At 42.2% G+C, this 14,195-nt stretch overlaps 1 long non-coding RNA gene across 2 annotated transcripts in view; it reads right to left on the bottom strand.

Annotated features, from left to right (window-relative positions):
• The window catches only part of LOC105665769, a 115,472-nt gene extending 102,160 nt beyond the window's left edge, over positions 1–13,312 (bottom strand). For both annotated transcript variants that reach the window (XR_001098737.3, XR_007224135.1), the window contains exon 1: positions 12,715–13,312. This is a non-coding gene — a long non-coding RNA (uncharacterized LOC105665769). The remainder of the gene's footprint in view (positions 1–12,714) is intronic.
• Between the last annotated feature and the right edge of the window lie 883 nt (positions 13,313–14,195).

Below are 14,195 nucleotides of genomic sequence, written 5' to 3' on the forward strand. Positions count from 1 at the left end.
ATCAGTTTCGACGCAACACAACAACCGTGCGTATTAAAAACTGGCTAGAAAAGGGCGTCGCTTCTCGTTTCGATGATAAATTCTTGTTAGTGAAACGAGCAAGGACGTCCGTGACGAAAATTTTCGTCTCGCCCTCTCGTACTATCGTTTCCCGGTTTCGTCACGAGACCAGCTATCCGCCTGCTTTAGGGTGAAGCACTTACGGCTTACAATGAGTATGCAAATAGGCCGGCATTCGGCTACATTTGTTTCAACGAGCTTAGAAGCGGCAAGGTTCCTTCGTGGAAGGCTCATAAAAGTTCGCCGCGTGGCCTGAAATCTTTCAAAAACAAGGGGAGCCCTGCCCTCCACCTTCCTGTAGGTAGTTTTATTGTCTCGATTTCATTTTCACGGCTACCGTGCGCGAATGTTGTTTGCCAGTCGCGATCGTTTCTCTTTCCTTCTTTCTTTCTCGTACTTTCCTCTCTTTGTTAGAACGTCTTGTAAATCGGGGATGAGACGTAAATGATGAAACGTAGCGAGGAATGTACGATGTCTCGTGAATACCGTAGTTGTCACTAGTGGCAAGCAAATTCGATCGCTTGTTTCGTATTATTATTACGTGTATTACTCGTATTAAATAAAAAATTAGTTGAAATAATCGAGCAAAGGATTAGAATATTTATGGCGACTGTATTAAATCGACAAACTGTACACGATTGAAATTTTATTTTCAATATTGTTAAATTTTCATTTCTATGGTATTCTATGAATTTTTCTACTAGAATATCGATTTTATGATTATTGGATTATGTGACATTCTGCCAATCAAGATTCCTATTAGTTAGCGTATTAAGGGCATGCATTTTGAAATGTACTTTTAAATTTAGAAAAAAAACTAGGTGTAACTATGATTGACGGAAGGGGCTATCAGATATTTTTTGCAGATACATATAAATTGAATGGCGTAAACAAGGAATGAAAAATATATAAGTAATATTTATAAAAACATAACGAGAAACCGATGGATTATTCTGGAACCTACTTATTTATTTAAGATCAATTATAAAATAGTCATTTTTAACTCACAATCAATAATTATCCTACATGTCACGAAAGTGAGTGGTAATAAAATTAAGTAACGTCACGATTAGATGGAAAATATATTAGTACGCGTTTATCAAGCTATTTGGATGCGAAGAAGTGTAACGATATAGTTATTTCACTATATGACGAGAATTTGTAATTTCGAATGTTAAAGGTAGAGCAAACGAGAGTTTATGCAAATATAAATTACCAATACAAACAATTTTAAAAACAATGTAAATCTGCACAATTTGAAAAACTTAAGGACGTTCTTATCTTAGCTCTTATTATTATTATTTATTTATCTTAGCAAGATAATCAATTCACACGATGAGTGGAAAATAATTTTTTTCCATGGAGACTTCGCATCATTGAAATTAAAAGCCCGGCACAAAAAATGTATGTATTATATCATATTCTTCTAGGAGCATGTAACAAACGATAAAGGTGACATTAGAATTAACAGAGTAGTTAAGATTAACATTTGCGTGACTAACACGTATCTCGGAAGATTAAAAAGTACTTAGTTATTTACAAATTGCTTCTTACCATTAATCTGATAGAAAAAAAGCAGTTATTCTCAAAATTGACAAAACGAATTTTCCTCTGGATGAAATTCACAATTGTAAATTCGGTTGATTCGTATGCGATTTAGCTCGCGACTTCTTCGCCTCCCACGAGATTAGGCTCGACAATCGAGGCTCGACGATGAAACTTTCGTTACTCAGACGATGACGCGAGGATACGTTAAGATGCGTCACGGTGTGGCACTCGAGAACTTAGCAAATCCTGACAACGGCCGCCATTTGGGAGCGCCTAGAAGTCGTTATTCCCAACACTTGCCAAGACATAACCCTGCATAGCGATTTTGAAAGCTTAGCAGCGGCTCGATGAAATGGGAAGCATTTGGAACGTCGCCTAATCGTTCGATCTTCGTTCCATTGCTGACAACACGGGTGCAGTTTCGGCGTTAAAAATGTGACAACTGTTTTTCAGAATGATATCGAACGGACAAATCTCCTAGACTAAGCGAATGCATCCATATTTTTACGTACTGTTTGGAATTTAGAGTAAAAGATTTCTTTTCAAGTAAGAAATAAGCTTCGAAGCAAAAATGTTAAAGAATTTGAAAAGTTGCGTTGAAGATTAAGGTATTTTTATAAACATAAATCTATAAAACACTTGTCAATATTCAAATATAAATGCACAACGTATTTTCTTTTTAACGTAACACGAGCAGAATTTTTGACAGTTACGAATATACATTTTTATTCAGTTTTATGATTATCGTATTTTAAGAGAACGCTATTAAAACATCTACTGTTGCTATTACGAACATTCGATAATCGTGCATGGTTGGATTCTATTCGTTGAAAATGACAGGTCTTGAAATTCGGCTTCGATTTAAGCCTTGTCAATTTCAAAAATGCAGATGCTATGTAAAAAGGAAGAGCGAAACGCAAGTAACAAAAGAAACAAAATAAAGTGATAGTTAACTTATAAAATAATTCTTGGATAGACATAATTCTCTAGGCTTAAATTACAGAAACATTAAACACAATATGTTTCCAAAGCTAAATAAAATAAATTCAGAAATAAATTTACAACTCGGTGCATTACAATGAACAACTTTGGCCGGATACGTTCCAACGAATCGAATCGTCGCGACGCATTACCGTTTGCGCGACGTTCCTCAGAACGTCGGTGAAAAGTTAAGCCGGAAGCGGAGCTCAAGTTTCGCAGGCAAAGTGAACGAGAAGTTTGAGAAACGCGACGCACCCCCGCGGGATTCCTAATGGCGAGATTCTGAGATTTCATTAGGCAACGTATACCTCGTTCCTATTTTAAGCCTCGAACAGCCGCTCGTGGAAAAAGTTTCCGTCGACTCCGCGCAACCGAGATTTCGCGTGATCCCCGTGGCAAATTGGTTTTAGGAAAATTAATTAAGATTCGAAGCCGTGGAGATCTAAGATCTTAAGTAACGAAGAACCGACGGAGAGTTTAATTCTGACCGATTGACTTTCAGTCGCTAGGGTTCGTCTAATCTCTTTCATTTTTTCACAGGATATCAAATTCGTAACGCAGCCTTCCAGTACAGAGTTCTGAAGAAATATCGAGGCTGGCGAGGAACGTATTTTTCTTTAGATTTCATAGTGAAGAATTCAAAGTGTCTAGAATCTAGAGTATTATAGCAAGAAACATTTATGCGAAAAAGTAGTATTTTTATGATTAGTTATTAGATTCTTAGTATTTTTCAATGAATATGTGAAATTCTATGACGTATTTTTCTCTAGAAATGTCAATGGATTTTGATCGTAAATTCGCGTATAGTATTTTTTTTCAATATGATTGCGAATAAACTATTAGCCATTAAATATTGTACAAATATTTAATTTTCTTATCTTATTACTAAGCATTACCTTAAAACTCGGTGGCGTATGGTATCGAACGGAAAAGACTAACTTTCATACGATATGATACAATTCGCGATAAAATATAACAGATTGATCAGACTATTAATCAAAGAAGCTTTTTTGTACGGTCGATTAAAAATTCTCAGATCATTTTTACAGATTTCATGAATTAATTATGCCAAACGAAAGAAATCATCGAATAATTAACAAATACATCGTCTTATGACCTCATGGAGTTCGATGACCATTTTTTCAGCATACTCGAAAGTAGCAATATAAATTGGAGAAAAAAGTTCGAAGCAGCTGTCACTGTTCTATTCCCGGTTCGATACTAATTGAACGACCTCGAATCGAATACGCGATCGTATTCAACGTTTTTTTTTCTTTTTCTTTTTTTTCGTAACCAGAAACAAGCGACACCATCGTTGTACGGGATCGAGCTGTCAAATCGGGCGGCGTTTCGAAAGCAAAAGGGAGTCGTCGCATTTCCTTACGGACAACGATACCGGACAGCTTTGTCATGGTCCGCGTGCATGGTTAATGAACCCCGTGAAAACGATCGCGAACGTTAAGGAGGCTGTTCCCGTGTGGGAAAGCGTAGTCCATTCTCTCGCTAACAATACATCCATTTGATAAAAGTCACTCGATCCCCTTTTCGCCGAGAACAAATATTGGAAGGAGTGCTCGCGATAAGCGTGAAACTCTGAATTCGAAGCTGTCGTAGATTATGCTGGCTCCGGCGTTGTTTGCACCCGTGCGCGCGTGTGTGCACGCGTGCACATACATGCACACGCGGACCGCGCTGCTTTACGAGGCAGATGTTGATAACGGACGACAGCGACAGAGACAGGGACAGTGACAGCTGCCCCGTATTGTTCGACACGTTCGCTGATTATAGGTCAAAGGCCCCTTACGAATCAAAGAATTATCGAAGAAAGGCTCGACATTTTTCCCCCTCATCGCTGTAAAAAAATGCCGCTTTTTTTCTGCCGCCTCCGATTTCCCGTGCGATCGCCGACCGATCCCTTCGAGTTCGAGAACCATTCAAATTCGCCAAGCATAAAAATAGTAAACGACTCGATGAAGTCGAATTAGACAACTCGAAGAGCGAAGACAAATGATATTCTGTCAAAAATTTGCATACGTCCTACGTATATATATATACATATATGATTATTCTCGACTTCTCGCGATAACGTATCGAATTCTTTGTAAAAGGTATTATTACCCGTTTCCTTCGCGTTCATCCTGCTGACAGCTCGAACACGTCGGAATGCATACAGAATCAAACCCTTACCACGGTGAGAAATATACATCGAAATAATGACATCTGACTGAATTATTGAAGGTCGGGGAACAACTCGAGTGTCTCTGGCTTCTGATAAATAAACCAGCAGCACCGTGGCTAGTTATTCGATATAGGGTAAAGAGAGACCGAACTATTGATCACAATAAATATAATTCCCGTGAATGGAGCTTTACCATTGTGCATGACGGGTTCTCTCTCGTCTCAGGCGCCAGGCGTTCGTAGTCTATCGGACCGTGACGTCTGACCACACACGCTTGCTACTACTAAGACCGATCGACAGAGTAATCTCGCGTCTCTTCCTCGTGATTTCAGACTACTGCTATTTAAAGCGAACAAAATAGTCATTTCCGCGATGGTCCCAACCACGAGACGTTGAATTAATCGTAGGTATTTTGTATAAATTTGGCTCTTTGAATTTAGGAGCGTATCGTAGAGTGGATCGTTTGAACAATTCAGAAGCTATCACGGAAGCGCGAGAGCGTGAAATATCGGTCTTGGTTGGATGACAGCACGATTTTGATCTATTATTGGGTAAAATCCACTTGGCGATGGACAAAAACCGAGAAAAAGAGGGTGAGACTGTGGCCTGATACGAAAGATTCCCGACGGAGAGGACGCAGAATCACGAATTGGATTTGAAATGATTATTGAAACGTCACGCGTACCCATTCTTTCCAGTACCGCGGCAATACGCTCGTTGCCGTGCTAATTAATCGTTGTCACGGTGTTCACAGTTGTTTCCTTTTCTTTCATTTTCTCTTCTCTTTCTTTTCTTTCCTGTTTTTTTGTTTGTTGAACCATACACCGTTCCTTGACACGTTCGATGATTGAAATTTCACGCTGTGAGACGCAATTAAATTGCAAATAAATTGCAGTAAACAAATGAACAATAACTAAATTAAATGTAAGGGCATAAGTGCTCTTGATCGCGCAAGACTTTTCTATATTTTATCTCTTAATTTTTTCGAAGTGAAACAACGATCGTCACTGTATGTAATTTTTGCTAGAACTGCTGAAAAATGGCATGACAGAACTTGCGCGATCAAGTTGATGTAAGGAAAACAAAAGGATAAGAAAGGAAAAGAAATAAATAAAAATGCAACACAACACAAAAAAAACATAAATTGTATTTCATGGTTAGGATTCGATGGAACGAAAGTGAAACACTGGTCGCATACACCGCGTAAACCGCTCATTGACAATCGCGATGAATAATGGAGGGGTCAATTAAATCTCAATTAAACACCACCAAATAATACGATCCGCTGCTCTTTTCAGCGCTGTTCGACAAGCGAACGCGTTTTTTTTTAAATACTCGTCTCACTCACACATACACCCGCACACTCTCTTTCTCTCCCTTTCTCTCTGTCTGTGTTAAACACCGGCCGTGTGTTCATTCAGCTTGAAAAACAGCACGCAATCACTGTCGAACAACGGTTCCGTACAAATCGTAAAGGCGGCTTCATTAAAATTACAATCCATGGCCACTGATAGTCAACAGCTAACAACCGCGATTTTATTGTCGTCGAATTTTGACATGCGAAATTTTTTATGAGACTCGACGATACTAAAGTTCCACCGGTACAATTGCAAACCAATTAATTTTGCTCGTTGATCACCGAGGCGGGTTAATTTTCATCGTACTTCACAATAATCAGCGAAGGAAGGTATCACGTAACCTATTTCTCGATTCGTTAAACTTTTTCGGAGAATAACGTTGAATTTCACGGGCGGAACTCAGTACCGCCGAGTGTCTTAACGACATGATAGCACAAGTTTCTTCTTCGATGATCACGGGACAGTCGACGAACATCTCTCCTATAACAATACTCGAATAGATGGAAATTGAAGAAACGAACCCTAACATAATTCGAGAACATCGAGAAATCTGGAATCACTAGAATCACTTGAACCCGGTTGATTAGTGAACACATGTCAACAGGACATTCACGATGTATTACCTTATTATTGTCGACGCAGCCACGTTTATCCGGACGATAAAAAATACACGTGTCACACTGAGTCACGACGTAGTATAACACGAGAGATGATCAACGGAACAGTCGTGGGTCGAGTCGGTCACACGAGCGTAGAGTTGTACGTAGAAACACAACAGTCTCGGTCGAAGGTCGACAAACCACTGACCAACGTGACGAAGAAGCAGAGGGATCTACTGCCTTCTACCGGCAGCAGCCTCACAATGTTCTTACACACTGTACTCGATTTTCACGATACTGTCCGGTCATCTTTGTTCTATACAATCCCGAGCATCTTTCATTCACGAAAACCAACGAACGGTGTCCTGTTACGGCGGTAAACTAATCCACGATCGTTTCATCGTGACGATAACTGGCATCGACGATGTACACGGTGACGAATGCCAATCACGACACATATAGATTCCGTTTTGTTCCTCTTTCTATGTTCACGCGTCCAGCACTGAATCAAGAATCACCGTCTGTTCGCGTTCTTAATCGGTCGACCACCACTGCGCGTCGTGTCTCCTCACCTCACATCTCACCTCTGTTCAAACGATCGCTGTACAACACTGTTTCAACGTACGCGTTTTCGCAGGACGTATGCACCTCCGTGTCCTTAAGGTGCACGTATATTAGAAGAACTGACCGATGACCGCGCTCGCGTTGTTGACTGGTATACGCATCGGATGCGCGCGTGTACGTAGTATAAGAGAGCAGTGTCCGCGTGTTTCGGCACGATCGTGTGTCGTAAATAAGCGCGATGTGGATCGACCTGTATTGGTTGGGCAGTTGTGCGTATGTGAGTTGCAGTGTTGGTGCGTGTACCAGCTTATATATACATATAGAATTTTGGTCGCGCGCGCGCGTTTCAATGTACACATATGTATATGTACGGTGTGGTTGTGGGTAGTCGTATGTACGTGTATGTATATACGTGTGAGTAGGTGTAGGTGCGGACGACGCGGGAGCGCGCGCGCGCCTCTACGGTGGTTATATTACAAGGTGTACGCGTCTTAAGTGATTTCGGCCTGGCTGGTCAGCCCGGCAGCTCCGTATGATGAGGCCGCCGCTTTGCTACTGACAGACCTAAAGACCACCCTAACCCTGCAGTCGGGGACGAGGGGTTCCCCACCCCCGTCGTGAGCGGGCGAGAGAGAGACCACCCCTCCGCCGCCAGGGACTGGGGCGAATAAGCAACCCTTAGCACCCGATGCCACCTCCACGGCGGCGGCGCAAACGCACTCCTGCCTCCGAGGGTAGTCTTATCCCCACCATTTCTTCCGTAGGAGTGAGACTACCACCCCCACCCACCCCCAGACGGTCCAGCGCTGCCACCACCAGAAACCTCTATACCCCGCGACGCACGCCGCCACCGCCGCCGACGTCGACGCCGCCGCCGTTGTCGTTTCTACCCCTCCAGCTGGACTCCGAGCTTGAGAAGAACCCCTTCCAGAACCACCACCGACGAACCCCTTCTTCTCTTCGTCTCCTACGCGGCTTCTAGTCGGAGAGTCGTCTTAAGATAAAAACACGGACGATCGGGTTTTGCAGTTAACCCACTCACCCTCGCCTCGTGTACCCCTACCATCCGACAGACTTTTCCTTCTACCCCTCCTTATACCTTCTCTACCACTATCCCCTTCTCTTTCTCGATACCAGGCTACCCCTTCTTCCTAACCTCTCCTCTCTGTCTTCCTCTCTCTTTTCTCTCTATACTAGCCCTTGCAAGCAACCACGACTCACCCCAACCCCTTTTTCAATCCTCTCCTTCTCTTTTCTTCTTCACCCGATCGTACAGTCTCTTTTTCTCTCTCTTTCTGACTCGACGAAACTTTCGATTCTTTCGGGGGCAACCTTCAATCCTCCCCCTCCCCGTCCACCCCCATTTTTTTCCTCTCTTCACCGACCGATACATCGCGTGTCGACCTGTTCGACGTTATCATACCGTTCACCCTCGGAACATACATACCCCCACCTTGACCACCCAGAGTCTCCCACCAACGGGAGACGACAACAACGAGAACGACCTCGTGCTTTTTCACAGAGTCGGTATATATTGTTGTCAGTGTTTTTTTTTTTTTTTTTTGAGGACCTTTTTTAGGCACATCGATCTTCGACGTGTACGTATTCAGTTCTGTCGTCGTGTCGCTGTGACGTGACCGGCAAGATCACTTTCGCCCCCATTTCTTCCCGATCGGACGTACCAGCTCCGAGGTTTTAGTTTTTGCCCGGACTTTTCTGGATTCTGTTTTTTTGGTATTTCGGAGATATAGTCAGGAAAGGGGTCAGGATTCGAACTTTTCACGCTGACAAAGGACGTAAACGATGCGGGAAGGACGTGGAAATTATTTGACAAATTTAGAAGCGAATAGCGAAAGATTCCCTGCGCTATTAGAAATTTTGCCTGTTAACGAAGGGACAAGGTGTCTGATTTTAACGGAAGTGTTGACATGCAGCGTAAAGGGATGCGAAAGATTAAACTGACGATGGATGACAGAGAAGAATGAAATATAGTCTGTGATCCCTGTTACGTTTTTGCGAGATTTATGCGACTGTAGACATTTTGAACTTTGACTCGACGTCGAAAAATTTGACCAAACGTTGAAAATTTCAGGATACTCATACTTGATTTTAATTTGCTTGAACTTTGCCTCATATTGCCTGAACTTTATTCTATTTTGCCTGTTGTTTTTTAATATAAATTTCTGCGAAGGTGTATATTTGAAATTTCAACGAATCTCCGTACAAGGATTACGAAATTGACTTTCAACGAATAAAAAAATCTAACTAGATTCCATGTATAAGTTGGATGATTCGTGAAAATAAAATAAGTTGGTACATATTTTGGTACGGAGACATGTCATCGCAGAATAAGATGAATAAAAGCAGAGTCCACTGTCTGACTTCTCACAGTGGAACACGTTCGTTTCTTCCCCATAGCGCGTGCCTCTACGATTTAATAGAAACAAGAACAAACGTCAATGAAACCTTTCAACGCGAAAGTAGCGTTCAGGCTTTTCAAAGTAGCAGCACGGGCTTGATCAAACACACGTTCCACTATACGCGACGTATTCAATGCAACCTACGCAAAATCTGAGCGGATCCAATGATTTAGAAGTTGAGCTTGGGATTTGAACAAGATCCAATTCAAAATCGATCAAGCACATCAAGTGATTTCTTCCTATCGTTGTATCTGACGATCTTTCCCTGTCCAAGGTAGATGGAAAGAATCGTTGAACGAAGTTATAGAGGAAAAAAGAAAGTTACTTTTGATATTCGAAAATATCGAAAAGCTTAGAATGTTCGAGAGATCACACTACGACACATCGATGTAACTGAAAACTGGAAACATCCAGATGAAAGTCGGACATCGAAACGAAATTTTTCAGCGGGTTGAGATTTCCTATGCTTTTCAAATTGATCACCCCCACCCTGTCACGTTGTTGCACCCCACTCTGCCATCGAAATTCATTTATACTTTTACCACCACTCTACCGCCCCCGCAGGATTGTTTATGACACGATTCGTTTGATTATTAGCTGTTTATACGCGGTCATCGATCGAGTTGCCAACTGCCACGCGGCATTTCAACAACAAAACGCTTCCGAGGTTGCGTTCCATCGGTAACCCTTCCTGCATGACTGCCTGTGCATACATTCTCTTTTCTTTTTTTTGCCCAACCCTTTGCTCGGACCGGCGAAACTGGTTCCACCAGATTCGTGATCGAAGCTAGATACTGATTTTCGGACCCTCAGTTCCACGAGGACGCCGCCACGATTAGGGGTCTTTATAGTATCGTGAAAGTGTCTAATTTTTCGTACTCGATAGAGTTCTCGTGATTGCACCGAAAATCATTCTGTAAACGTTGTTTTATCCTCCAACGCAGCCGATTCGAATTTGCGGACAAGATTATTCCGGTTGTGATTTTACTATTAGAGTCGGAAATGCTTATAAAGATTAATTTCGTTAATTTTTACGATAACATCGATCGTTCATCAAGCTTTAGACAGTTCGACTACATTTATCGGTTTTAAATCACGATTTAAGTGTTTTAATACGACTTGATAATACGATTGATTGTGATTAAACGAAAATATATTTTTATTGATACGAACGTGATATTTAGAGATGTTTTTACTACTTTTTAGTGTATATTAATGATTTGATACGTATGTTAGATATGATTTTTCTTACTTTTCAATTTCCTGTAACGTCAGTATTATTCGCATCTTTAATTTATCATTTTACAAGTTTTATTTAAAAATGTATAATATTATCTTTCATTATCTCGTGTTATTCATCTTTTATTTTCTAAACATGTCCCGTTCTATCTGGTTGCCGACGGAAGAGTAGTTCGGGCGTATGTATCATCTTACGTCTGACAAGAACTGGCCGTATCTACTTCGAGGCGGACGATTCGTACATTTTTTATTAGACACACGTTCCACGAGTTATTTCTAATACTCTAATAATAATACCTTCATTACTATTCCAACATCAACCAATTTATACCATTTTACGTATATTTGATAGTAGAATATATTGCTATAAAAATGTTCTAATAGTTTTTCACACGTTTTGATCAAAGATTTTATCGGCTCGATTTCATTCGTGTTTTCTTTGAAAACGACTATATTTACTCATACGTGTTTCACTGGACTTCTTGCAAATTGAATGGAAATCTTAGCTGTTAAAATATTCTCCTATTTTTTGTTTTAAGATCAGCCGCATAGTTTTCCGATGACGAACCCCATCGGCATATGTTTATTAATATACACGGACTGGAATATTAATATACCGAAAATGAAACATTCATATTTGCGATATTTTAATTACGCGCACACGTGACTTTGATTTTCATTATATTCGCACCTCGGCAATTGTGTTTCGATTTAATAATGGCAAAATTAATACGTAATTGTCACTTTATTAACAGACTCTTATATTTACGAAAAATTTTTCCATCACACAAACGTCCAGTGACACGTGTTTTAACCGAATTCTTAGAACGAAATGTCACTTCCACTGTTTTCATACGATCGTCAGTATACGATTTGTCCCTTGTTCCGGCTAATTTTCAAAATTTATTCTCATTTCGCAATCGTATTGATTAATCGTGTTGTTTAGCTCACAATTAGCACCACCACCACTGTACACTGTCACCACGAGTGTCACCACACAATCAGAGACGCGTCTTTGCTTGAGAAATGTCTACGAAAAAGAGGAATGTATCTGTGAACGATAGACAAACCACTTAGACCAAAGGGAAATCGCCTAATCGCGACTGAAAAATATATTCCTCACCTTCAAAAATACGCTATTCCCTATTAGATTTTACAGAAAAGAAGCAATCGAACTATAAAAGTAACTTGCGATACAATTTGAAACGAAGGAACAGAATTTTATTTATCTCACTGGGAAAATAAAAAGCACTGTAACAGGGTAATCAATTGACGATTTTGAAGAAATTAGAGGCGAAAATATAAAAATTCAACGGAAACACTTCTGTCGTCACTGGACGGTTTCTTTCAACCTCGTTGCAAAACTTCCATTAGAACAGACAGATAATAGACGAAAAGAGAAGAATTTAATAGCTACTCGTTCTTTAAAAATGATATATTTAAATATTTTGAAGTACAGAGCATCACTGTTAGTCGGAATCGATCTGACAGTTCTTAGCAACGATGACATTTCCTCGCGATACACCTTACGAACCTACGAAACGATCAATTTCCAATTACAAAGTATATTCCCTCGAGACATTCTAACGACGTAAATTAAAAAATTCTTCATCGTACACTGAAACACCTCGCTAGTGCCACCCCACGAGACATTCCTCGCGACCGTTCCTGTGAAAGGAAGATCGAACACCAAAAGGAGAAACGAAAGAAACGAACGAAAAAGAAAAACAAAAAAATCCTGATGATCGTTGAGGAGGTGGACTCACCTGTACGATCGCGGCGATCCCAAGAAGACGTGTTCGAGGACGTGCGTAAACGGTGTTTCACAAACGAAAACAGCGCACTGGATAGCAGTCCGTGATATCCTGTTCGTTTCCTCACAGTCACTGCCCGTTTCTTCGAAGAGGTCTCGTGTGATCAGGTCGGAGCGCGCGTGTTTCGAATGTTTTCACTCGTATTACGTGTCACACCACGTCGTCGAACTGTTTCCTTGAGCGGCGAGCGAGAACGTTGCTATTTATATGTATATATAGTATATAAGAATGATCGTTTCCTTAAGAGACTTGTCTTGGAGACGCGTTGCTCGCCAAGCCGGCCCGGTCCGTTCGTTCGTGTTTGTCTTCGAATTAACAGTAAGAAATCGTCCGTCGTGTGTGTCCGTGTCCAGTCGGCTCGCGCGCGGCCCCGCTGCCTTTTTGCGTGGGGCCCGGCTGACGAACGTGGCCGATCAGCGCGCGGCTAGAGAGAGCTTGGGCTGCGTGGCGGAGCGCGAACTTGCGGGCTTGCGGGCGCACTGGCGCACACAGCATACTCGCACCGCGTAGGCGGAGAGAGGAGAAGGTCCGGCGGATGCTGTAAGCCGAAGGGAGAGAAACACGCGCGCCGGCCAGCAAGCGGAGGCAAGCCGGTGGCCCCTCTTGGCCGCTGCCCCGGACGGTGGCTCCCCTGCCGTTCGGACACGAAAGCTCGCCGCCTGCTTCTCCTAGCGAGCTGTGAGAGCCGCGGGAGTGCGATCGGACCCGACCGACCAAAGAACAGAGAAAGTGAGCGCCGGATGCGCGACAGAGACTCACTTATGCGGGAATGTTTGTAACGCGAGAAAGAAGGGACGAGCCGAACGACGGCGAGGACATGACCGCCCCTTGGCACCGGCCTAGCGGCACCCGCTCTGACTGCCCCGGCAAAATTCAAGATTTATGATGAGATGTTTCTCGCGAACGTTTCACCTACCGTTCGGTCGTTGTCGCGGACCACTTTTTGTTTTTCTCTTCCAGTCTAACTTTTCTCCGATACGATCTTTGTCATAGGGAGACAGTTAGGGGCGATTCTATTTTTATTCTATCGGCATGAAATTTTCTTATACGTAACAACATCTTCTAGAGACAGAGAATAATAGAAATAAGAAAAGAAGAGAAAGAAATGTTTATCAAGCTTAAGAACTTGTTACACGTTGGCCTATTCTCGTTGATTCGAAGAAATGCTCGTTGCATAGGGTAACCAGAGTCCAGCAGCCGGCACTGAACGAATTCAGAGGAAGACGATATCAACGAGGGAGTCGTTTGTGTGACGAGGAGGATCTCGATCGTGGAAGCTTGCGACGGAATCGTCGGTGGTGGGTGAACAGGTTACGCCGGGAGAAGGGGATAAATTACGAGAGGAAGATGACGCGCCGTGACGTCCACGAGGGCGTAACGAGGACGACTGCAAACGACACGAACATCCCCGATCTCGTCCGAGACGCACTCGA

Source organism: Bombus terrestris, chromosome 5 (assembly GCF_910591885.1).
Source record: "Bombus terrestris chromosome 5, iyBomTerr1.2, whole genome shotgun sequence".
NCBI lineage: Eukaryota > Metazoa > Arthropoda > Insecta > Hymenoptera > Apidae > Bombus > Bombus terrestris.